The sequence below is a fragment of the Equus asinus genome, chromosome 2 (genome assembly GCF_041296235.1).
Source record: "Equus asinus isolate D_3611 breed Donkey chromosome 2, EquAss-T2T_v2, whole genome shotgun sequence".
In the NCBI taxonomy this organism is placed as follows: domain Eukaryota; kingdom Metazoa; phylum Chordata; class Mammalia; order Perissodactyla; family Equidae; genus Equus; species Equus asinus.
Genome location: NC_091791.1, coordinates 30244700 through 30267418, shown reverse-complemented (window position 1 = coordinate 30267418; position 22719 = coordinate 30244700). Strand labels below are relative to the sequence as shown.

General features: G+C 43.0%; 1 pseudogene; it reads left to right on the top strand.

Annotated features, from left to right (window-relative positions):
• The first annotated feature begins 92 nt into the window (after positions 1 to 92).
• On the top strand, positions 93 to 16944 carry LOC139040286 (small ribosomal subunit protein uS8-like; annotated as a pseudogene).
• Positions 16945 to 22719: the final 5775 nt, after the last annotated feature.

The following is a 22719-nucleotide window of genomic DNA, read 5'->3' as shown; positions in this document are numbered from 1 at the left end:
TCTCTCTCCCTCACTCTCTTCCTCTTTAAATCTCTGCTTGTCATTCTATCTTCTTCTCTCTCTCCTCTTCCCTTCCTGCTTGCTCCCCTCACTTCTCCTTTTATCTGCTAATTGACTTATAATATGGAATTACAGAATACTGGATAGCTTTATGCATTCTATTATTTATATTCGAAAATAAGACAACTTGAACCTATTATAATTATCCCATGAAAATGGCAACTATATTAAATTCCTTTTTTATTTGTATATAAACCAGAGCACTTTTTTTGTGTGCATCAGTGACCTTTGACAGAGAATAGTCCCGACGCAGAGTTTTTTCGGCACAAGGGAGGGAAGGAAACCGGCAAGGAGGCCCTCATCTGATGAGTGTCAAAGGGAAGTCCTCAGGTGCCAGGAGCAAAAAAGGTGTAGCATCCTAGAATGTTGAAGATGGGTCCTTACTCCCAGCTCTTTGCTTTGTTTCCAGCCTCTTCCCCACCTCTGCAGAGTTTTCTGTAAAAGGCAAATAGATCATTTCAGTGCTCCCGGACAGAAAATGGAGGGCCAGAGGAGTCATATGGTTTCTCCAAAGTCACACAGTCAGTTCATGGCAAAACCTTGAGTAGAACCTACTTGTCGAACACAACAAATACATAACACGGGGTATGTAACGTGAGGACATCACGGGAGCTACGAGAAGTTGAACCGCTTAATAAGACCCAATTACACTGAAATGGAGTTATGATCTCCAGGGAGAAGATAGGTCATTTAGCCAAGACTCATTTGTCAGGCGGACAAAATCGGATTCAACCCCAAAGTCTATAGATTACGTGTCAAATTCGTGTTCACACACAAGGGGCCACTGTAATGGAGGGCCAGGGCTGTGGGCCACGCCCACAGAAGATGACCCGTTTTCCTGTCAGCCCTCGGCACACACCCAGCCTCCCTTGCTGACACTGACGTGTCAGTCCGCAGCTCACCAGCAGCTGCTCCCTTACTGTCTGCCCTTCTGCCTCCTCTAAGTACCTTCCGCAGTCAGCCATGTGACTCCTCTTCCCGGGAGCCTCTGATCTGCAATTAGCAGGCGGTCTTGCTGACCGGCTTTGAGTATATTAAGTCCTGAATTCCCAGAGCACTTTGTTCTTTTGTTCAGTGGCATCAATCACATTCTGCTCCGTCAAAAAAATATTTATGAAGTATTTACTATAGCCAAGCACTGTGCTGGGCAGTAGGAATTCAGACACAAGAAGCCAGGGTCCCTGCCCTCCAGTTGGTTATAGTATCATGGGAGAGGCACATTCATAAAGAACGGTTCCCTCCCTCTGAGATGGGAAGGGATAACCTGTGCGTTGCACAGAGTGCTATAGGCCCGACCAGGGGTGGGTCAGGACAGGCTTCTGGGAGGGAGTGACACATGAACCAAGTTTTGAGGCATGAATAAGAGTTAGCCAGGCTAAGTGAAGAAAAGGTAAACTAGTTCTGTAAAAGGAAAGGTGGGCGGTTGGTGGGAGAGGGGGTTAAAAGAGAGTTAGGGGTAGGTTGTGCTCACTTGTGCATTGATATTTTCCCACACTGAAACCATTTCTCTGTGTTGGGGAAGCAACAGGTAGACATGCATAGGTTCGGTTCTGACTCTCAGAACAATTTCCTTTGGCTTTAAAACTTATGCCGGAAAAATAGGGAAAACTGTGTGCAGAGGAGAGGGGTTTATGGGAACTGTCTGTACCATTTACTCCATTTTTCTTTAAATCTAAAAATGTTCTAAAAAATAAAGTCTATTAATTTAAAAAACCTTATTTTGGGTTATTTAATGTAATTAATTTTTGGAAGGGGGCAGCTGATGTTATCTTCCTTGTCACTGAGAACCTAGAACTCCATGGAGGTCATGACGAGAAAAGAAAAGCGGCTTTGCTTCTCTTCCCTCCTCTGTTTCTCCCTAGACCCGTCCCGACTCGGTGAGGGGTACCACCATCACCTGCTCAGGCCAGCCTGATTTGGTCATCCTTGACCCCTTTGTCTCCCTCACCCCACATCTAGACCACCAGCTAGTTCTATAGATTATACTTTAAGCTCTTTTTGGAATCAGTCCAATTTGCTTTATCTCCTTTTCTTCCCCTCTGGAACAAGCCACCCTTGTCTTTCTCCTGGCTTCTTCAAAGCCCTCTTAAGCGAACATCCCGCTTGTATTCGTCTGCTCAAGCTGCCATAACAAAATACCATAGACCAGGTGGCTTAAACCACAGAAATTTATTTTCTCACAATTCTGGAGGCTGGAAGTCCAAGATCATGATGTCAGCAGAGTTGATTTCTTCTGAGTCCTCTCCCCTTGGCTTGTAGATGGCCATCTTCTCTCTGTGTCTTCACATGGTGTTCCCTCCGTGACTGTGTCCAAATTTCCTCTTCTTATAAAGACCCCACTGATGTTAGATTAGGGCCCACCCTAACGACCTCACTTTAACTTATTTACCTTTCTAAGGACTCTGTCTCCAAATACAGTCACAATCTGAGGTACTGCAGGTTAGAACCTCAACACATGAAGTCAGTGTATAACACCACTTCTACTCTTGTGGCCCTCTGAGCCATTCTTCATGCAGCTGCCAGAGAGTGTAAGTCAGATCGAGTTATTTACCTGCTTAAAAGCCTTCAGTGGCTTCCCAATGTACTTAGAATGAAATCTAAACCCTTCCCCATGGTCTACAAGGCATTATCTGACCCCTACAACCTCCCCAAACTCTCCATGCCTCTCCACCTGGCTCATCACTGTGCAGCCACACAGCCTTCCTTCCATTTCTAAAATACGTGAAGTCCTTTTTTGCCCTGCCCACTCTTCACCTGGCTACCTCCTTTTCATCCTTCAGTCTCAGAGACGCCTTCCTGAATGCCTGGCCTCAGGTAGGCGCCCACTGTGATTCTCTGTTCTAGCCCCCAGTGCCTTTACTTGGCAGCTCTTATCACAATTTCATGTCATATTTGTTTGTTTGTTTGTTTGTTTTGTTTGTTCCCTCCACTAGTCTGCAGACCTCCTGAGGGCAAAGACCATTTCTGTTTTGTTTACACTGTAAACTTGCTCCTGGTGTAGTGCCTAGTGCAGAGAAAATGCTCATCAGATATTTATTGGAAGAGTAACAGTGAATCGGGAACTTGGGCTTTATTCTGTGGGCATGGGAAGCTGCTGAAGGATTTCTAGCGGGGAAATGACATGGTCAGATGCGCATTTTGGAGAGATCACTCTGGCTACCGTGGAGAGAGGGTAGGTTAGGGGCCGATCCTAGAGTCAGGGAAACTAGTGGGGAGACTATTGCAATGGTCCAAGCGAGAAATGATGAAATATTGAACTGGGGTTATGGAAATGGGAAAGAAAAGCAGATAGCATCTGTAGGACTTGCCAGTTTATTGGATGTAAGAGGTAAAGGAGAGGGGAGACTCCAGGATGACTCTGAGGTTCTTGGACCAGGTGAGAAGGTGAATGGGGGTATCTTCCATGGAGACTGGAAGAGGAGAGGAGGAACAGGTTGATTGAGAGTGTTGGGGGTAAACTAGGAGGACACTTATCTTAGCTCCCCTTAAAGACAGGGACTGTGTTGAAGTTCCCATTAAAAAAAATGCTTGGCCCATAGTAGGTTCTCAGTAATCCCCTTTGGGGACAGTGCATGCCAGCCCTTAGTCACATGCACAATGTCAGTTGTGGAGACCCTCACACCTGTCCACCCACCCTAAACCCCCAGGGATGTTGGTTCTCCAAATTCCCATGTCACTCATATCCTCCAGCCCTGCTCAGCCTGTTCCATTCCTGCTGGCCCTCCCCCCTTTGCTTGTTTTCAGCCCTGGCAGAAACAGAGCAAGCCCAGAATACACCATCCAACTGGCAGGTGATGAGTGATGAACTGCCTGGCTCTAAAAGGCTGGAATGAGGCGGCCTTTCAGTGCTAAGTGCAGTAACACTAGCCCTCCGCTTGCTGTAATTCTAGATGGAGGTGGTCTGGGGCTGGGCACGGACGAGGCGGGAGGAATGACCCTAGAGGTCCTCCGCCGGGCAGTGGGAAGAGAGTGCATCTTTCTGTAGTCAATTGAAAGTATGACATTAATGCTCAAATGGAGGTGACCGAGATGCGCTGGATTACAAGAGAGGATGGGTGGTTCTTTTTGCTAAGGGAAGGCTCTCTGTGGGAGATGGGCAGGAGGACTTGGCGGTCACGCTTAACCCCTTTTTCCTCCTCACCTCAGATGAGATACCACATTTACAGGGAGATTGTCTTTTTTCTCCACTTTATTTCTGCCAAATATCCTACAGCTCTGTGGCTTTGGGCAAATAACTTAACCTGTATGAACTCCAGTTTCTTCATCCTTAAAGTGGAAGTCATAGCCCACACCTTGAAGGGTTGTTGTAAGAACCTAAATGAGCTAAAGGATTTAAAGGAATGACTTGCTTATAGGAGGCATTCCGTAACCTAGATGGCCAGCTGCTACTAAAAGCAAGTCTGTTTCAGAAGTGGCAGGGCACTGGAGAAATGCAGCCAGCTCTCAGGTGACAGTAAATATGTGTTCATTTAAACTGTGCTCTAGGGAAGGCCAGCGCCTTAATCAAGAATCTACAGCGCAGGCGTGATCAGCTAACATTTAATCAAACGTTCACTGCTACTTTGAGGGCAACAGCCATCATCTCCCACTGGCACCAGGCGTTGTAATTAGTATAATAAGTTGATTATGTAGGTTTCACTGGGGGAAAATGGCTTGTTAATAAACCAGTTAAAAATGAGTTCTCATCACTGAAGTCAGTGGTATGGAAGATTCGCATATTGGCTAAGACAGTGGACAGTCACTCCTCACCTTGCATGCAGGGGAAAGCCTGCTGAGCCCCATGCCTTCCGCCCTTCTGGATGGTACCTGTGGCAGGACTCTAACGTGGTCCTGTATCCAGCCATCATGTCGAAGGATTTGATTCACCTAAAGCCTTACGGTTCACTTAATCCTGCTTCTAGATCGGAGAGTCCCCCTCACGCAAACCTTTCAAGCGAGGCCTGGTTCGAGACAGCTCTCTGGTCAGCTTTCAGAATGGAGCTCGTGTCTACTTGCTGATGAAACTGTGTCTAATCAATGTCTGAAATGTGGCAGGATTTGGTCTGCAGCCTGTGTGAAGTGAAGCTGTGGGGGGAGCAGCTAGCCCTCAACAACCCGTAATGTTGTCACCAACTTGCATCTACCAAAACAACCCAATAGTTTGTGAAAAATGAAATCTGTTGAGGTCCGTTTGCAACAGCTACTGTTAACATATGTTAGGGCTAAGCACTTTATTTACCTTATTTCATTTAATCCTCAGAACAAATCTGTGAGGCAGGACCTATTATTCTTCTAATGTTTTTAACCAGGGAAAAGGAGGCCCAGAGATCTTAATGCATTGCCTGAGGTCACACAGCTACTAAGCAGTGGAGCAGGATTTGAACCCAGGACTGGCTGAAACCAGAGCCCTTGCACTGAATCACTACACGAGACTTCCCAATAGCATTTGACGGTTTGAGTTTCAGTAACTTTTACCCTCAAACAGGGTCAGTCTATAGTCTGGCTCTGCTAACAGCTATGCCTTCCTCATCTCAATGCCCACCTGCTAAGAAATGGCCACCTTCACACTGAGAGGAGCTGCTGCACAGCAACACCTCTGTCACAGATTCTGGCAGCAGCCCCTCTTGACCCTCCCTTCTCACAGTTTCTTTTTTCCTGTTTTCCTCCCTCATCCTTCATACGCTCTTAGAACCTCAGAGTTGGGGCATCCACTCCCAGCTAGGAGAATATATAAAAATGCAAGTGCCCAGCGGGGGTCCTCCCACCTTGCTTGAATGCAGCCCGGATTGGGCACTCACACTGTCTCCAGGAGCCTCTAATCCCGCAGGAGTCTTTCTTCTCATGGACCAGATTGTGCCTTCTTGTCACTGCACTCACGGGTCCTGATTCTGCCCATTGGAGTCACTAGGAAGCCCAATCCCCGTGTCACGTGACAGCCCTCCAAGTATGTTGGGATGGATCCATGGTTTACCAAGTGCGCTCCCTTAGGAAGGACCTAGGGATGTCAGATGCCGTGAGATGTCACATGGGATCTCTCCAGTCCCTGCGGGTCTCCCCACTGCGAGCTTGGGGACCTGAAAGGCTCTGGCCTCCCAGAAATTTACCTTGTCCTCTGGGCAAAGAGGTGCTTCCTGAACAGCTTTCCCAGTCTACGAGGAAGTGCTAAAGCCCTCCCCCCTTTCATTATCGTTTTTATTGAGTTATAATTTATATAGTTGTTTACACACCCCTTTTTGTTTTTTATAAATTTTTACCGAGATACAATTTATATGCCATAAAAGTCTCCTTTTCAAAGTGTATGATTCAGTGATTTTTTTATTATATTCAAAGAATTATGCAACCATTACTACTACTTAATTCCAGAAAATTTTTATCGCCCCAAAAAGAAGCTCCATACCCATTAGCAGGCACTGTCATTCCCTGTGCCCCCAGCCCGCAACCACTAATCTCTTTCCATGGCTATGGATTGGCCTATTGTGGACACTTCATATAAATGGAATCATACTATATGTGGTCTTTTGTGACTGACTTCTTTCACTTCACACAGTGTTTTCAAGGTTCATCCATCTTGTCACGTGTATCAGAATATCTTTCCTTTTTATGACCAAATAATATTCCATTGTATGGATATACCACATTTTGTTTATCCATTCATCAGTTGATGGACGTTTGGGTTGTTTCCGCTTTGGGGCTGTTATGAATAACACTTCCGTGAATATTTGAGAACAAACTTTCATGTAAACATATGTTTTCAATTCTCTTGAGTATATACCTAGGAGTGGGATTGCTGTTGCACAAGAAGTTTACCTGTCGATGCATTTCATGTCAAGCCCTTTTCACACATAGAGCTTCAGCCTGGGCTTGAGCTGTGGGTGAGCAGTCAGGACCCTCTCTTACCAACAACAAGGTGGTGGGATCCAAGTCGCCTGGAAAGCCCAGCCAGAATCCCCCTAGCAATTCCTTTTCCCTCTCTCCCAGGCCCTGAGGGGCACAATGGTTTCTTCAATTCAAAGATGTCATCTATTTGATAACAATTTAGAGGGCCAGGGCAGGGGAAGTGGGGCCAGGCAAGTTTCTTTTGACATTGATTGTAAGATATCTCCTGATTTAAAAAAGTCAAATTATTTGGTGGGGGGTGGTTACTGCATTTTAGACTTGGGGAGATTACAGCCTTAAATTTAAAGCTTACCCTCACAGTCCAACCCAGCATTTTTATAGAGGAGGAAACAGAGGGATTTCTTCATCGCTGAGATAACAGCCATAGGCAAACCCTTACTGCTGAGGCTGGCAGACAGAAGTGTTGTAGACACGGAAGTGGCAGACAGGGCTGGGCTGTGGTCCGTCTGTTAAACCTCTCTGATGTGGCCTCCAGGGACACCCAGTGGAGGGAGAAGTTACTCTGTGCTACGTCAGACACTAAAGATGAGGGATCTGCTCCTTAAGTCTTCATACCATGGTGTCATGGGAAAGGCTTAGGAGCTACAGGTGGCAGAGCCCAGAGAACTCTGGCCTCTGAGCCCACCCCTGTTCTTTCCATAACACCACAGGTCATTTCACCTCCCTGGGCCTTGGTCTCCTGATCCGAGCAGTCAGGAGAGTGACCCCTTCCCTGCCTGATTCACTTGGTTGTTGTCAGGACCAAATCAAATGAGATAATAGAGAGGTGAGCACTCTAAATAAAGAATACATGGTGGGTGATGATTTATTACAGGCCTGGATTCATTTAAACTCATTCATCTATTCATGCCACAGATATTGATGAGAACCTGGTTATAGTTTAACCTCAATTACCTCTTAAGGTAACTGCCACTAGATTTTTATTACCCATTGTATACTTTTGTTTGTCCTAAGTCACTCTAACTTCAAAAGATGTTCCTTTAGGGCTCCCTCCTAATACTCATGCCTACTACTTCCTGCCTAATACTCAGGCCTTCCTGAAACTTTGGTCTTTCCAGTAATCTCCTTCTCCGACTGTTTCAGCTCATTTATGTTTTGGTTGAGGTCTCAAGGTCAGAACCACGTGCAATATGTAGCATAGTCTGCTACAGATCAACCAAATATTCTGGTTTACTGCTAATACTTTTTCCAACACACACAGCAGGCATCTTCTAAGATAGGGTGAATCCTTTCAGCCTTCAGCAAAGATTTAAGAACTTGATGTAGCTTCTTCAAAGCATTCATTTAATGTTGCCTTTCCACCACCATATGCTCGGTTCACAAATCAGGCACATATCACCCCCTAGATGTTCTAAGGGCTTTGTTATTATGCAAGTGGCGAGAAAAGAAACTTGAAAAGTTAAAGGCACAACCCAAATGTCCATCATGGATGAATGGATATGCAAAATGTGGTATATACATACAATGGAATGTTATTCAGCCTTAAAAAAGAAGGAAATCCTGTCATATGCTACAATATAGATGAATGTTGAAGAGTTATGTTAAGAGAAATAGGCCAGTCACAAAAAGAGAAATACTGTATGATCTCACTTTTATGAGGTACCTAGAATAGTCAAATTCACGGAGAAAGAAACAGGAGTTACCAAGGAGGAGGGCAGAATGGGGAGTTATTATTTAATGGGTGCAGAGTTACAGTGTAGGATGATGAAAAAGTAGAGATGGATGGTGGTGATGGTTGCACAACATTGTGAATGTGCTCAATGCCAATGAATTGTACGCTCAAAGTGGTTAAAATGGTAAATTTTATGTTATGTATATTGTATATTGTATATCAGATGGTATATATATCATATGAGATATATATATATATATCACATATTTTTTATTCATTCAACTGGTTGATGGCTATTTGGCTTCTTTCCAGTGTTTGGGTGTTATGAATAAAGCCGCTAAAAAAAAAAGTTAAAGGCAGACTTTAAAACATGCTGTAGTAAAAGGAAAAAGTAGGCTATAAAAGACTATGGTGCTCTTTCCACCATCTTTCCATGCCACCATGGTGGTGCACATGAACGTCCTGGCCAAGGCTCTCAAGAGCATCAACAGTGCCAAGAAGAGAGGCAAACACCAGCTTCTTATTAGGCTGTGCTCCAAAAGCATCGTCCGGTCTCTAACTGATGATGAAGCAAGCTTACATTGGCGAATGTGAAACCGCTAATGATCACAGAGCTGGGGAAATCGTGAGCCTCACAGGCAGGTTAAACAAGCATGGAGTGATCAGCCTCAGATTTGGTGTGCAATTCAATGATCTGGAAAAATGACAGAACAATCTGCTCCCATCTCATCAGTTTGGTTTCATTGTACTGATGACTTCAACTGGCATCACGCACCAAGAGAAAGCAAGACCCAAACACACAGGAGGGAAAATCCTCGAATTTTTTTCTAGAGATGTAATATATACATACAAATACAATGTCTCAATGAACAACGACAACAAAATACTATTCTTTCTTTCTTAATGGTATATACTGTTATATATATGCATGGTAAAAGTCATGGATAATATTCACCAGTGCAAATAGTGAATACCTCTGTGTGATGGGATTATAAATAATTTTGTTTTCCTTTTTTTTTTTTTGCCTATTTGTATCTTTTAATTTTTCTACAAATAATTTTATTATTTGCATGGTACAAAAAATACATAAAATTATTTTCCAGTGTCTATCCCTGCTTGCTGCTTGCCATGGCAGAAAACTTAAGAAAGAAGTCATGGATTTTCCTTCCAATGGTCTTGCTGTTTCTTTTCCATTATGTTCTCATGTGCTTACGTATTGAGAGGAGCTGTGGTTCAAGAGTGGAGCCCGTGGCCTCAGAAAAGTCAGTGAATCTCTCTGAGCCTCCATTCCTTTACCCACTGCATGAAAATAGTAATAATAATAGCAACAATAATAAAAGCTATCTTTTGGTGTTGTGCAGAGGAGTGTGGTATGATATGGAAGCCCTCAAGAAATGCAACTGATGTCATTCTTCATTCCAGAAAGTACTGCCAGCATCCAGATCACCAGAGGAGCCCTATTTAGAGTTTTCAAAATTCTCCCCGTTCCAGCTGACTATGATGAGTTAAGTTAAAGCTGTTACTCACCTCCACCACCAGTTCATTCCTTCGGCTTCGCCAGTGAATCTTTGATGACTTGAATGTCCTAGAGAACAACCACGAGGGGGCACAATTTCATCACCTGAAAGCCTGGGTCCCATTTCTCCAATTTCTTAACCAGTGCATTTTTCCATCCAAAAATTATGTGGGTACAAACCTAAGTATTAAGGAAACTTTCAGGTGGAGGGAAACCCAAGGTCACAGGCTCACGGTTCCACCCTTTTAGGGGTCTCCTCTCCCTTGCCTCCTTTCCTTCTCTCTGTCACAACTGGCATCAGTTCCCCTTGCCTGTGGCAGCAGGGCCTGTCTGTGCTTACTCAGTCGGACATTGCCGTAGAAGGACTTTTTTCCCTTTGTGGACTGTGTGGTTCAATGTTACTGGTTATTTTAAAGCACTGCCCAAGACTGCCGGGGGGCACTCTGGTTTAAAGGACTTTTTTCCTTGCTGTGACTCAGTTCAGGGTGGTTACCAAGGTCAGAAACAGTCTCCCTATTTCTCTTCAGCCCACCAACTTCTCAGCAGGTGGCTTAAGACCATTCCTTGAAAAAATATTTTCATTTGGGGGGTGGTCAAGCTTTCCCATCAATCTACCATTGATGATGACACTTGAAGTCAAATCCTTGCTTTGCTTCTCGGACTTAGAACGCTCACTGCCCCTTCCCTTCCTGCTGCTAAGATTTCTAAAGACAAACAATTCTCAAACTTTGGTGTGAATGAGAATCCTGTGGAGGGTCATGTTGAAAGTGCAGATTCCACCACTTCACACCTATTAGGACGGCTGTTATTAAAAACAAAACCAGATTTTTAAAAACCCAGAAAATAACGTGTTGGAGAGAATGTGGAGAAATTGGAACCTTTGTTCACTGTTGCAGGAAGTGTAAGATTGTGCAGCTCCTGAGGAAAATGGCATGGTGGTTCCTCAAGAAACTACCATTTGATCCAGCAATTTCCCTTCTGGGTATAGACGCAAAAGAACTGGAAGCAGGCACTTCAACAGTTGTTCATACATCGGTGTTCATAGCAGCATTATTCACAAGAGCCAAAAGGTGGAAACAACCCAAAAGTCTATCGGTGGGTGAATGGGTAAACAAAATGTGGTATGTCCATACAATGGAATATTATCCAGCCATAAAGAGGAGTGAAATTCTGATAGATGCTACAACATGGATGAATGTTGAAGACAGTATGCTACGTGAAATAATCTAGACACAAAAGGACAAATATTCTACACTTCCACTTACGCGAGGTACCTAGAGCAGCCAGACAGAGAGACAGAAAGTAGAACGGCGATTGCTAGGGGCTGGGGGAGGGGCAATGCGAGCTGTCATTGAATGGGTGCAGAGTTTCAGTTTGAAACGATGAAAAAGCTCTGGAGATGGATGGTGGTGACAGTTAAGTACATTCACGTCCTTGTGAATGTGTTTGATGCCACTGAATTGCACAATTGGAAATGATTAAAATGCTAAATTTTGTGTTATGTATATTTTAGCACAGTAAAAAAAGTTAAAAACTTTTTTTGTTAAGTGCAGATTCTAGGGTCTTCCACTGTTGATTCCATAGATGTGGAACGAACCCAGGAAGCTACCTTTGTTTAAGTCCCTGGGGATTTTGCTGCAGGTGGTCTTGGAGGAACATTAGCATTCTGTGATGATGGCTGGGTTCACGCTTTCTAAATCACTGCCTGAGGATCATCCACCGCCGGAGTTTTAAGCACTGACTACCGCATACCAGGGTGTGACAAGTCACTGACCTCTCCGTGCTTTAGCTTCTTCATCTCTAAAATGGGACTAATAAGCCTGCCTACCTAATAAAGTGCTCATAAAACTTGAAGAGGTGGTACGTGCAAAGTGCTTTTTAAAATTATTATTATTATTATCATAACAGGTGACTCAAGATGACTATTTCCCGTAATGAATAGAGTCACCCAGTGGTCTCCCCACTAAGAGCTAATGCCCTGGGGATAAATCCGGTAATCAGTCCACATGTTGTTCTGACACCTAATGGCTGGATCTACTTTTCAAATAACTGCTTGTGAATATTCTCAATGTACAGGAAGCAGTTGCATTGGGCAATTAATTTAATGAAGCAAGGTTAAGAGTTAGAGCCATCTCTGCTTTTGCAAAGGGTTTAGTGGTGAGATCTTATCCCATGAGAAGCAATGACATTCCCTAAAGTTGGGGAGGGGGTTGGCATGCATCTCATAGAGTTCTAGTGGTTTTATTTTAAATTATTCAGATATATTTTTAAAAACCTCCTGGAAGAATTCATACTATGTTAACAGCGGAGTAGGATTTGTGGCAGAAAGTGAAGGCGAGCTTTCACTTTTCACCCTAATCAGTTCTGGGTTGTTTGTTTATTTTACACTGTGAGGTCCTGTATTACTTTTGTACTTTGAAAAGAGGGTTTCTTTAGTTACTGTCGGAGGTATTAAATGTGGCTGCCCCCTCCCATTCAAAACAACACCGGCAGTAAAAACACAAATACCCACTCAAAATAATACCCTTCCATAATAATATGGATGATGATACCTTAGTAATTAGCAATTTAAAAAGCATGTTCACATCCATTATCTTGTTTAATCCACGGCACAGTTTTGTGAAGTAGGTAATATTTTACAGCTGAGAAACTAAACGCATAATAAATGCATATCACGGTTGTCTAAGCTACATCTTTCTCCCTCCTTATCCTTTGAATGCTATCTTTGGTTCACTTTGCTGTAGTGTTTCTGGCACTTATTCTAGTCCTACAAGAAAATATGTTTATAATCCGCTCACTTGCGGATAATCATCCTTCAATGAAACTGCCCGGATTGAGAAGGTAATTACAGTTGCGATGGGCAGAGCAGTGCACCCCTGGCCAGGTAGGAGCTAATGCTGCTGTGTTTGTTTGCCCCCTGAGGTTATCATAACAAAATTCCTAAACACAACTATCTCATGCATATGTGTTTTAACAGAACCATCATTTTGTTTAGTCTGCTTGGCAGGCAGAAACCACGTGAGATTTTTCGTGCGCAGACCTTCCTTTCACAGAAAGCTGAACTGTCAGGCAGGTTTTGAAGAGCTGTAAATAGCTTTTCCAGTTTGGACAGAGTCAACCTCATCATTTGAGGGTAGGTATTTTTGCTGGGAAATGTGTGGCTTTTAGAGATCAGGCAAATAGTGATGATCTTGGTTGTTTGCTCTGCAATTGGAAAGACTTATTTGGATATTTATTGTTTAATGGTGGTCATTAGTGACCACAAGAAAATGTAAAGTCTTTGAATTCCACAAGTGTCTCCTTTTAAGTCAGGACTCAGCCTCAGATAGCACTTGTAAATTGAGTCCCTGCAGGACTGGCTGAATAACATACACAGCCCAATCATTAAGAATTTCAAGATGGCAACATCAGCGCATTAAAGCAAAGGCAGGGCCCTTTGCAAGTGTACAGGGTGTACATCCATGAAGCCAGCCCTGGCTCTCCCTTACATTTATTTTATTTTATTTTATTTTATTTTATTTTTAGGAAGATCAGCCCTGAGCTAACTGCTGCCAATCCTCCTCTTTTTTTTTGCTGAGGAAGACTGACCCTGAGCTAACATCCATGCCCACCTTCCTCCACTTTATATGTGGGACGCCTACCACAGCATGGTGTGCCAAGCAGTGCCACGTCCGCACCCGGGATCTGAACTGGCGAACCCCAGGCTGCTGAAGCGGAACATGCGCACTTAACCGTTGTGACACCGGGCCGGCCCTCCCTTAGATTTAAAACAGTTTATTTATCTACTAATTTATTTATTTATTTATTGGTAGGACATTTACATATTGCAAATTCTAAAAGGTATAAAAGTAAGTCTCTGGGGAACAGAGACTTCCTTATTGAGACCCCTGTTATCAGTTTCTTGTGTATCTTTCCAGAGATTTTCATTCATTTAGAAAGGTACATATGCACAATATATTATCTATACCCTCCTTCAGGGCTCACACATACGAATAGTAGCATACTTTACACATTGTCCTGCATTTTGTTTTCTTAACAACCTATCTTAGAGATCATTCCTTATCACTACAGATAGTCTCCTTTTCCATGGCTGCATAATATTCTGCTATGTGGATGTAGCACAATTATTTAGCCAGTTCCCTTTGATGGATGTATAGGTTACTTCCAATGACCAAAAATACTGCAACAAAAGTCCTTGCAAATCAGTTTCCTACAGATGGGAGTGTTTCTATGGAATTGTCAAGTCAAAGGTTGTGGTTTATCTTAAATTGTGATAGATATTGCCAATTGCCCTCTAAAGAGATTGTGCCAAATTATATTCTCACCAAAGCAGTTAGCAGATTTTTGGATCTTTGCCAGTCCAATGGGTGGGACACAGTGCTTCATTATAGTCTTGATTTTCATTTCTCTTATTATCGGTGAAGCTGAATATCTTTTCAAATGGTTAGGAGTCAGTCTCTTCTGTGAACTGTCCATCTATCCTCATCATTGCTGTATTGCATTGCATTGTGTTATGTGTTGAGTTGTTCATTAATCTTTTTCCTATGGTTTATACAAATGCTTTATCCATTAAGGAAATTCGTTCTTAGTTTGTGATGCACTGAAAATATTTCCCCTAGTTGGTTTTATCTTTTAACTTTGTTTTGCCATGCAGAGACTTTTTAAAATGTAGTTGAATTTATTGATTTTTTTATGGCTTTTGAATTTTCTATCATACTCAAAAATATCTTCTCCGGTCCCATACTTCCTTCTAGTATTTCTTTGAATTCATTCCTTCACATAAACCTTAACTCCATTTGGAATTTATTTTAGATAAAGTGTGAAACAGAGATCCAACTTTATTTTTTTCCAGATGGCTGCCTAGTTGTCCCAGCAACATTTATTGAATAATTCATCTTTTCCCCCACTGATTTGGAGTCCTATCTTTATCAAATAGCAAATTCTAATATGTATCTGTGTCTATTTCTGAACTTTGATTGGATTCTGTTTCACTTACAAGAATGGTTAAACATGATGTGTACAAAAAAAAAAAAAAAAGAATTGTCTAAACCTCTCTCCAGTTTGAAGTGTGGTCATAGAGAGATGTGGCTTATCCAGAGCCACCTAATTCAATACAACAATCCCTGAAAGGCTAATCCCAATATATGCTTACTTTCATAAATATTTGAAAGAAAAAACTTATCATGATGGTTAAGAATCGTCATGGATTGGATGGATTTGGGAGTCAGACAGACCTGGGTTTCAATCCCAGCTCCACACTTAGCTGTGTGACCTTGGGTGAGTTACTTGCTTTATCTGATCCTCAATTTCCTCATCTGTAAAGCAGAAATGAATACGGGACCTCTCTCATTGAGTTGGTTGCGAAGTAAATGAATGTACAGTGCTTATAACAGTGCCTGGCACATAGTAAATTATTATTATTATTATTATTATTTGCCCCTGGGTGACCAACACATCTCTGTTTCCCTGAGATTTTCCTGGTTTTATCACTGAAAGTCTCGAATCTTGGGAAATTCCTTAGTCCTGAGAAAACTGGAACATTTGGTGACCATTGACCCTCTTGTCATGTGCACTGTGTGTTTTTTTCCTTTATCAAAACCATACTACTCAGTACCTACATTGACTAGCTCAACTTTTACAGAAATATCACAAAATGCAGTTTTTTTTTGTAAACATTAAATCCGTGCTCTTATCTTATTCCAGTTGAGCGCCGCTCCCTGGGGCTGGCAGAAATTCTTTGGCCATCAGAGCCTAATCTAGGATTTCCTCTGGTTTCCACCTGAGCCAACATCAAAGAGCCCTCCCCCCCCCCCACCCCACTGCCAAGAAGAGGACGGTGTTGGGAGAGGAGAAGTGGGGGTGGGGGTCAAAATAGGGCTAGACAACAAGACAGGGCAGAAAGACTCCAGGACATCGGAGGCTGGGAGTATTTTGCTGCTAGAATAAACACAGAGCAGTCTCCTAGGATTGACTTGCTAGAATGTAAAAGAGGAACCGTCTTCCTCACTCACTGATCATTCTAACCTTAGCCCTGTAGTAGACTAGTAGGATACATATCACTGGGGAGGGAATGCATTACGTATTTCTCAAATCCTACCACCAGTGCTGTACCTACTCCGTGGAGGGGTGTAGCAGGCTCTGAAACCACAAGGACCAAAGTGCCAGGTCCTGGCAATTGCGAGAGAGAGGAGAGAGGATTATGTGTGTTGGAGATATCAAGCCTTGGGCTTACTTAAACTTAATTAAATGGCGCAACAGAGAGAGGCCTGGACTGAAAGTCAGAAAAGAAAGTTCTTATCCCATCCCTTTCATGGACAATGCACCCTAAGCCACCCACTTCTCCCAGGGCTGCCCTGCACAACACCAGGGGGACACATGTCATTCACAGAGACATGTGAATACGCCCTCTTGGAGCTGGCAATACAGGGAGCCCCATAACCTTTCTGGTCCTCCATTTCTTCCTCTAAAAAAGAAAGGACTAAACCTGGTCATAGTCTTTATCATTCTGTCGATATTCTTTGTGGTTCAGTTCTAATCACCAGTCTGGGAGATTTTGTCACACAATGCTCACTTACTAAGTGTCAGTTGAAAAAACACTGTATTCTGATGCTGGTACCATGTGGATTTCTTTGACTCCTTCCCAAGAGAGTAAAGTGGTAGAGAGAAACTAACAAGATGAGGGAGAAAGTCAGAAGATGACATGATGAACATCTGTTGTTTCATTCTCACCTGCATCCATTACTCCTTCTTTTGGTGACTGACCTTAATTTTGCCTTGGGGAATCACCCCTCCTAATTGGATAAAGTCTGGCCCGTGAAGGCACCCCACTTTCCCCTGGCCAAAGAACAAGTGAGTGACCCACGTTCTGCCAATCAGATGCTCTCTCCATTGATTTTTTTTTTAAAGATTGGCACCCGAGCTAACTGTTGCCAATCTTTTTTTTTTCCTTCTTCTTCTCCCCAAAGCACCCGCCCCCCCCCCCAACCCGGTACATAGTTGTATATTCTAGTTGTGAGTTCTCCATCGATTTTGAATCTTGAGCCCAGTGATGTGAAGATTGAAAATAGTTATGGCAGATCCGTGCCAAAGGATACACCCTAAAGCAGGGATCAGCAAACTACGGCCACAGACGAAATCGAGCCTCCTGGCAATTTTTGTAAATAAAGCTTTATTGGGACACAGACACAATCGTTTGTTTGTGTGTTGTCTATGGCTGCTTTCATGCTACAATGACAAAATTGAGTGGTTAAGATAGAGAATGCCCCACAAAGCCTAAAATATTTACTATCTGGACCTTTACAGAAAAAGCTTGCTAATTTCTGCCCTAAAGGGATTGCCCATTAATTCCTGCTCCTTAGATCACAGAGCTATCATGGTTCCTGTCTGTTCCAAAGCCTGGTTCTTCAGGGTTTCCTTGGATTCTGTGAGCTACTCTGTATTTTTCTGAGAAATTCCTTTTTTGCTTAAGTTAGAGTGAGCTGATTTCTGTTGCTTTCCACCAATGAAGCCTAACTTTCTGGCATTTAAATATTTAAAAAAAAAATTTTTTTTAAGATTTTATTTTTCCTTTTTCTCCCCAAATCCCTCCTCTACATAGTTGTGTATTTTTAGTTGTGCGTCCTTCTAGTTGTGGCATGTGGGATGCCCCTCAGCATGGCCTGATAAGTGGTGCCATGTCTGCGCCCAGGATTCGAACTGGCAAAACCCTGGGCTGTCGAAGCAGAGCACACGAACTTAACCACTCGGCAACGGGGCCAGCCTCTTAAATATATTTTTAATTTTTAAAATCATTTAGAGAAATAAGTATTTGTTTTATTTTTCTGTCTGGCTAAATGTGACCATATAGTGTAGCATTGATGGGGGAGGACCCACATCTCTGTGGAGCAACACAGGTGTGGCAATGAAAATGGCCCCTATTGTGCTCTACCTTTGACCTTATGTAGGACTAAAAAAAATTATGGCCAATAATCAACATCAAAGCTCATTGTGACATCTAATATGACAACTATTGTGGTTTACCCAGGACAAAGGCTTTGTCCAAGACTGAGGGGTTTGTGGGCTGCAGGATATTCAGTTTTAAAACTGGGACAGTCCCAGGAAACCAGGACAGTTTGATCACTTAGGATATTGTATGATTGAGGTTAAATATATGTTGTTTTTACAAATCAAAATAAGAGTAGTATTTTAAAAAATAAAAGAGTATTTAGAAAAAATTCTCATTGTTTTAATTTATTTTAGCCACAATATTTTAATTATTTTAAATTTTCAAGTAATATTAATGGATAACATAAGATTTTCATGTTTTGCTAAAAGGGACACGAGTGTACTATGTTTAAGGAATTCTGTGTTATAACAGAAATAGTAATAATTGAACCATGGCATCACGGAATGAACTTTGGGTTAGGAATCCGGGGTTCCGAGTCCACATCCTGCCTCTGGGATAACAGCATTTTGAATGTGAACATTACTTCTGAGAAGCATAAGATGCCACACAAATGCAATATGTTATAATTATTGGTGGAAGGAAAAGAGAGTACAATCGCAGATAATTTCTGAAATCTGGGCCAAGGACCAGAGCCCGGTTGGTGCCGGAGATTTCAGAAATGAATCCAGTGCCAATGCTTGTGTGAAGGAAGGAGACTGATCCTCTGGATTTGCAGAGGCCTGGAAAATACCTTCAGTGATGAAAAACATCTATTTGGACTCGGCAGCCTCCAATAAGTAGGCGGATTATCCAGCTTCCTTCATTCAGAACTGACTGGACTTGTTGGACGACTTCATAACTATCAGGAAGGAAGAAGAAGGGATGTGCGTGTTCAGTCTAGTGCAAATAGAAAACACGCTGAGATGGAGGATGGCGAGACGAGCTTCTTTCTATGTACGTGCAGAGGGTGACCAGAGAGCGGAAGTCGTTGGGGCTTGGAAAGATGGCTAGAGATGGGAGAAACCCCAAAATTAATTCCGAATGATCTCATAGTCATGGGAGCTGGAGAGGCAGGTGCCTTGGGTAGAAGGGATAGAAAAAAATGAAAAGGCAAAGAGATTTGGGAATAATTTTCTCCCTTTACCTTTCCTGAGCTAATAAGTCTAGAAATTCTGTGGTGCAGGCATCTGTTGACCTAGAACCCACTACTCTTGCAGAATTCAGGAGGTCTGTGAACTTGGATGGGGGAAAAAATGACATCTTTATTTTTGCTGACATAAAATGAAATGTAGCATTTCCTTCATTTACAAATGTACACAACAGACCACAGCTGTCTTTGTGAACCTGAAACTTGTCACCAATATAAATCACAGATGTTTTCACATCACATTATTGTGTTGCAAACATCATGAAATATTTGTGTTCATCTCTACTTTGAAATTATGGTAGAAATTAGACTCACTGCTGCGCTTTGTTCCTCAATGCACAGGAAGTACTTGTATTATTACCATACATATTTTCATTGTGATAATTGTGTTTCAGTGTAATTGGTTTCTTCTGTAGTCCTATATATTTTATTTTATACATTTGAAAGTATTATTCTGAGAAGAGGTCCAGGGGTTTCACCAGGCTGCTGAGTGCTCTGTGCCTGGAGCTCTGCTCTCCACACTGCGTTGTAGAAACAGCCTAACTCCTTCCCCTGCCCGGGTCCCTCTGCTCCTGCGCAAGCCTTTCAGGGAGCTCCGTAGAAACGCGGAGAAATGTTTCAGATAATGTGATAAAGAAGTATTTCAGCATGGTTATAACTAGGTAAAAATATTTGTTTTAGTTCTTGTATGTGAACAAGGACTGAAAAACAATTGACAAAAATAAAACTTTGTATTCATTTTGTGTTTCATTTGTTTCATTTGTAACTATGTTTAAAGTGTTGTTACATTATCTTTTCCATACTATTTTTTAAAAAGCACATATGATCTCTTTTTTACATAAGTAATATATCTTCACTGCTGAAAAACTACAAAATGTAGATGAGTAAAAAGGAAATATGTTCAATCTTCTTTAAACAGTTAAGAAAAAAAAGCATGCTTCACTCTATGTAGCATTTTAAAAAATGACATAGAGCTGTATCCTCTGACATGGAAAAACTTCTATCGCATGTTAAGTGCAAAAGCAAGAACAGCACATAGAATAGCCCATTTTTGTTTTGTTAAAAAGGATGTGTATATACGTATGATAATGCCTAGGAGGCCACACATCAAACAAGCATTGGTGTTAACAGTTTGTGATTATGTGTTAATGTTAGTCAATACCAATTTCGTTAAAGGAAAGGAAATCCTTGGAGGAAAGGCACAGTGTTGATGCTAGGATTAGGAGCTTCACTGTGTCCCGGGTATATCCTGTGGAAGCCTATGGAGATGGCTCCATGCTGGTGTCTGGCAAGGGCCCGCGGGGCACCCCACGGAGCCCTCCGGGGCCTGGGCCTCAGCTCTGCAGGCTCGAAGGTGCTGTTTGGTTTCTATATCCAGGAGATGTTTGTCTCTGGGGAAATGATTAACTTCACAAGAGGCAAATGGATAAACCAGAATTCAAATGTTTTGAATTAGAATGATAACACCTGCCACGTGGGGTGTGTGAAAATGAAACGAGATGTACTGCAAGCTCTTAGCAGAGTGCATGGCATGTGGGAAGCCCCCAGTAAAAGGGAGCCGTTGTTATTATGAGGTTTCCCAAGAAGATTTGCCTGTTGCGGGGGTTGAGCTGGGCAGTAACCATGAGTAATGGTGGAGGGCTTCCCCGTGCCACCAACGTGGCTAAGGGCTTTGAGTACAACCTCTCATTTCATCTTCACACTCTCTCAGGTGTTGTTATCCCCACTTTACAGATGAAGGACTGGGGCATAAAGCAGTTAAGAAACTGAACTGTGATGGAGCCAAGATTTGAACCCCACTCGGGTGAGTCTTAGCCAGCATTGCCTTTGAGGATGGCTCGGTAAGCATGAGCTTGGAGCATGGGTTTACCTGGATGGTCTTAATGGCAGGATCATGTAGCTGTGAGTGCCAGATATCTCCATGTCCACTATCCAGATGTGGCTTTGGATGGGCCACTTAGCCTCTCTGTGCCTCAGTTTTCTCATCTGTAGAATGGGGATAATATTACTGTCTACTTCCTGGGGTTGTTGTAGGGACTGAATGCTTTTAAAGTGGTGACTGGCACATAGTAGGTATTCAGTTAATGTTAGCTGTTGCTGTGATTGTGCTTGTAGTTGTTGGCTGCCTCCAGAACGGATCTCCAAGTTCTGGGTCTGGGCACCTTGTCCCCTACCTCATACTGAAGACATAATGCCCAACTGCTTCTCTGAGCACAGCTTCCTGGGTGCCTCATACAGACTACGCCAGTTCTGGGCACGTTCTTTTTTTAGCTAGAGCCCCATAAAATAGAAGCAATTTAAGCTTCCTCAGTTATACCCACAATCAAGTCGGGTTCTCCAGAAGTTGCTGCCCTGCCCCAGGTTCCTCTGATTGGATTTCGAATGTTCATAAATTCTCTTGAGACTTTTGCTTTTAAGACTTTATTTTTTAGAGTAGTTTTAGGTTCACAGCAATATTAAGAGGAAAGTACAGCAATTTCCAATCTACCCCATGCCCCCACGCATGCGTAGCCTCCCCCACTATCAACATCCCCCACCAGAGTGGCACTTCTGTTACTACTGATGCACCCACAGTGACACGTCATCATCACCCAGAGTCCCTAGTTCACACTTGGATTCACTCTTGGTGTTGTGCATTCTATGGGCTTGGACAAACCAGTAGTGACATGTATCCACTGTTCCAGTATCATACAGAGTATTTTCACTGCCCTGAAAACCTCTGTGCTCACCTATTCATACCTCCCCCCCATCATATTTTAAAAATGGTGACTTTCATTCCTAAAAACCAGATCCAATCCCTTTTCATTCTCAGAGTGTGACTGTCAGCCCCTTAAACTGAACACACATCCTTTCCCATCCTAGGGTCCCAAATCATCCGTTCCCTAGGGAGCTCTGAGTCCCATTGACAAGTACAGATGTGAATGAGTGTACGTGGGGTTGGCCCCAAAGATCTGGGTGTGTCCTTTTAGGCAGTAACCACTCTGAGCTTATTCCACCCAGGCTCCAGGCAGGGGCTGGTGAGACTGAGGAAATCCTGTCCCTGGACAGCTGGGCCAGCTGGTTGTACTCCATTAGGACCCGTCCTCAGACACTGGGCTTACACTAATACGGTTGTCTCGGTGTGTCTTCAGCAGGACTGAGGTGTTGGGCTGAGTGTGGTCTCACACAGGCTTGTTGGGGCTTGAAAGGGCTGGAGAAACTGCTCGGCCCTTCCCTCAGCTGGACCTCACTGCAGGCCCACGAGGGCCTGGGGCTGTGCTATTTTCATTCCTGGCCATTATTCCAAGACAATGAATTTCTTGTCAGCAACAGTAATTCTTTATGATTGAAAGATGTGCTGCTGACGTCTTTCCATGAAATGTTTTCATGAAAGCCTTCCCTTCCACCTCTGACCTTCCGTACAAAGGACACTGTCCCCCCGCTCCCACTGCACCCTTGGGGGACACCCAGCTGTCATCACTATGTTGGCTATATCCAAGTCCCACTGGTACTATTATCTCCTTAACGTTTTGCTTTAAATGTGCTCCTTTTCTGCTTAATGAAATTAATTTTGCCAGGAACTTTGTATTGGAAATACCTGTGAA